Source organism: Anastrepha obliqua, unplaced genomic scaffold (assembly GCF_027943255.1).
Source record: "Anastrepha obliqua isolate idAnaObli1 unplaced genomic scaffold, idAnaObli1_1.0 ptg000012l, whole genome shotgun sequence".
In the NCBI taxonomy this organism is placed as follows: domain Eukaryota; kingdom Metazoa; phylum Arthropoda; class Insecta; order Diptera; family Tephritidae; genus Anastrepha; species Anastrepha obliqua.
In genome coordinates, this window is record NW_026562179.1 from 584,013 (window position 1) to 588,674 (window position 4,662).

Sequence of the window (4,662 nt, forward strand, 5' to 3'; positions counted from 1 at the left end):
ACTGTACTAATGATATGCACCTTGTGTAATGAGTATTTTTTCCTAGTTTTGAGTGCATGGAGCAGAACAGAGTTAATAATAGTTGATTCCGGCAATGGACCCGTTTAGTTATTAGCATCATTGTATTGTACTCAGCGCTGTATGAGATATCAGGTAGTCCGGCTTCGGTTAGAACTGCTCTGACTGGTGACGTGGGGAACGAACGTATACTCCTTCTTACAGCAGCGCGGTATGATCAATGTTAGAGTCTGATATGCGGAAGGTACATCTATCTTTCCTGCATATGTGAAATGCAGATCGATTCGTGGTCTGCAGCGAGGAGATCGTATCACTTAGGAAGGCCATCTGCTGGATTCCGGATCCCGATCTGTCTACAGCGGATGTCCTGCTTGCGTGCTCTGAATCTGGCTTTGGCGAATCCTGTCGTACACCAAGAGTAGCAACCGGGAAAGAAAGGAAGGGGCTTCTCTTGTTGTGCGGGTGGATGAGGCCAGTGCTGATGTCATGGGCTCTCGGTACACAAACCATCTGATTCTCATCTTTGGGACTGTCACCTTTCATGTCTATCCCGAGGGAGTGGCTCAGACTGTGGCTCCTGTAGTTACCATCTCCTGAAGGTGACACAGATTAACTAAGTAGACGGCTTACCCAGCTGCAGACATTATCTCATATAAAGACAGTGCAAGAGCCCTGAGTCTTTAGGGGCCGCCTCTGTAGCTTTAGCGCGTTGAAAGGGGCCACGGTATTATATGACAGGAGTTCAAGTAGACCTAGGACCGGTCTTATAGTATCATCCCATCTCACTGTGACGGGTCTTGAGCAATTCTGTTGTCAAGAGTTATCGAGTTTATCGCTTCCTCTTGCCTAAACATATAGAACAAGAGCAGAGAACCTACGTTTGTTACTGCTAGAAGGCAGAAAGTGATTGATCTCACCTTATAAAATTCATAGCTTGGGTGGTCAATCAGGAACTGGAGAGTCCTTGCCGAAAATTCCTACTCGGACTACAGAAAGTTCTGGTGACTCCTCGCCATTCAATTTTTCAATTCTTAGCTGGGTTTACCGACCATTGGACGATCGGCACACTCACACTCGGGACATTTTAGAGAAGGAGACTGTTGAGCACTTTCTCTGGATATGTCCGGTCTTGGCAACTAGACGATTAAGGTCACTGGGTGCTCCTTTCTTCAACATCGTGGGGCAGTGCTTCAACTTAAACCTCATTAACCTTCTCCATTACACATCAACTGCCCTGCGTGGCTGTAGATATCTGCCCGTTGGTTTCAAAGGGGTATTGTAATAAGGAATCAATGACGCAAATCATACATGAACAAATCATGGGCTTGACAGGGTTCTTTGTCAGTCATTGAGTATTACAAATTTGTCAGTAATTAAAATTTGGTCAAATACCTTTTTGACTAATGAAACCATGATAAACTCATGGTAATGAGGTTGATATAACACAAGTGCTAAATAAGTGCTCTTAGGATTTTTTTAACGGAGCTACACGTGCTCTTAGGGGATATAATATTGTTCCGGACGGTGAAACTTCGCGAATGGACTGGCTACAATAGCGGGCGAACGAGATGCCAAAACAAAAACATTGGCCCCTATTATGAGTTAGATTCGATCTTCGATATTCGTTGGTTGTCGAAGATCGAAAATCGAATGTCAATTTGGTATTATGAGCGGTGCAATGCTGTCGAAATTTTCGTTGTATACCGAATTTAGAGTCGAATGCAATTTTGCTTTCGATTGTGTAGCGTATTGTGGGAAAACTTGTTAAAATGTAAGTTGTTTGCGATTATTTATGGTTTTATAGTAACCAAATAATAAATTTATACTAATGTTGTTAATTTTATGCAGGTCGAAAGTCGTGAGTACCAAACAGCAACTATAAAGGCTAGTTGCATTAATGGAAAAGAATCCACAATTCGCAAAAGGGATTTGCACCAAAGTTCAAGCAGCAAAAAAATGGGACCATGGGACCACCAGTTAGAACGGCAGCAAAATGGATTAAGGTTAATAATGGTTTTTTTTTGTGATGTTTATAGAAATACATTTTTATTTTCCCTTGGCAGGTATGGGCTGAAATACGTAGAGGAACTGAAATACATATTTTTTTCGAATGACGAATAATTGAATAAAGAAAATTTATTACAAAAATAAAACAGAAACTGTGGCGTAAGGTTTCTATTTAATACTTTTTAGATTTTCTATAATATTATAAGAATTTCATTTCTTATGTTTTCTGCTTCTCCGTTATTTGACTCCACTTCAATATCTTCAGCATCATCGTACACAGTGGGTTGAGCAAGTCCTAGCATACCTTCATTACGAATACTCAATTGGTACGATCCCTGAGCACAAAATCGCAGAACTGTGGCTAGCTTTAAAATATTTGGAATGGATTTGGCTCGGGGGCACTGCTGCAACTGGTTTTCTGTACTGGACAGCAGGATCATAAACGCCTCTTTAGATAATCTAAAGATCTTTAAAAATCTATAAGGAAATTTCTGTAATATTATTTAAGTACGTCAACACATTTTGAAAATTCTAAACTTACTCAGTGGAAGCCATTTCTAGGGGGTTGGATCCGCCCCTCAACTGTTTTCTACTTCTAGCTAGTTCCACTAATCTTTCATCGTTCGATGAATCGTGGAACCACAACTCCGTTGTACTCATTTTCACAAAAAATACTTTTTTTAACTTTTAAAAATGTTGTTAGCAAATAATTTCAACACAATCGGTTGTTCTTTTATTTTGATTTGCTGTATCAACTGAGAAAAAATTATATATTGTAAATGCGTCGAGCGATCGAAATTCACAATAGTCCTATTCTTCAACGAATGAGCACCATAATACCAAATGAAAATTCGTTCGATCAGCACTTTCGACTACAGTCGAAGATCGAATGTTGCTCATAATAAGGGCCATTAATTCGTCTTGCTGGCGACAGCAGATAGGGAGACAGAACTCACCAGAAGATGCGAGATTCCATATCTAGAAATTATATTATGGTAGCTGTAAATAAGCGGAAGCGCATGTGTATAGGGTATTCAATCGTAAATTAAACGTGTAAGCGAACAAACAAAAAGTAATAATATGATTCACTAAAGCAAGCAAGTGTGTTGCCATTAATTTGACAATCTAGTGGTCGAACTAAAAAAATTATTGTAAGAGAGTTATTCGAAGTTTAGCGTAAGAAAATTCGTTACAATTGGTGGTTTAAAGGGGGATATCGCCATCTTAAAACTGAAAATCGCAACCTTCGGAGGCTTATAGTTTTTAACCGTCCGTTGTGTGATATGGCCTACGCAGGCCATTCCGAATTTTAGAGGGGTATATCTTTTTGTTTCGTTAAGTTTTCAAAAAACGGCGAAAATATACCATACAGGTCTGTTAGATGAATCTTCTGAAAATTTTATAACCATTTCCATCGAAGTGATTATGAAAAAAAAATACATTTTACACAAAAACTTCATATGTTAGGGTAAATGGCCTGCACAGGCCACCACTGCAATTTTAGTATAGTCATGCACCGCTAGTCTGACTAATAAGAGTACAAGAAAGAGTGAATACGGTTCTCTCTCACTCAGAAGTTGCAACTTTAGTCGCTCTCTCGCTCTCACCGCTTCACCTGGAGCACGCCATTCGAACCGATTTACCAGTACCAGCACCAGACCAGTGGGACCTGCTCATCGATTTCTGCCAAATCCAGTGTCTATTTTTCGTGACATAATGTCACCTGAAATAGTCGATATAATTGTTCGGAGTCGGAAAGCAGGAGAAATGATCAAGGCCTGGAACGAGGCTAATCCAACATGTAAACCAAAAGAGTGGAAGCCCACAGACGAAATGGAAATGTATGCTTGGTTTGGATTGCTATTATTTTCCGGTGTGTTCCACTGTAATAATATGCAAGCAAAGGATCTATGGCATTCTCGGCATTTTGATATTTATAATGCAACAATGTCTATAGATCGATTCAAAATGTTGCTTTGTTTTGTTCGTTTTGATGGAGCTAATACTCGTTCTGAACGTGGCTGTTGAGTAAATCTGCACCAATCGACGACATTTGGACTATGATGAATCACAATCTGCAAGAAGCATATACTCCAAATGCAGCAATAACAATAGATGAGCAACTATTTCCGTACCGTGGGCGAACTAGGTTTACGTAGTATATTCTGTCTAAGCCGGCAAAATACGGAATAAAAATTTGGTGGGTCTGCGATTCTTCAACAAACTACCCTCTCAAGGGACAGATTTACACAGGAAAACGACCAAATGAAGAACGAGAAATTAACCAAGATGAAATAGTGGTACTGGATTTGGTAGAGAGGTATCGTAATTCCGGCCGAACGGTGTATTGCGATAACTTTTTCACATCACTCGAATTGACCAAGTCTCTTATGCAGAAGGGATTAGCTGTCGTAGGCACAGTACGCCCAAATAGAAAATTTGTTCCTCTATGCTTTCCACTGAACAAAAAGACAAGGCCGTATAAAAAGTTTCGACCTCTATATCAGACTTTTTTTGCTTTCCTGGATGAAAATGTATCTATGTTATCATACGTTGCCAAAGTAGACAAATATGTGCTAGTATTGTCGACACAACATTACATGCAAGCCACAGAAACTTCAAACAAATATAAACCTG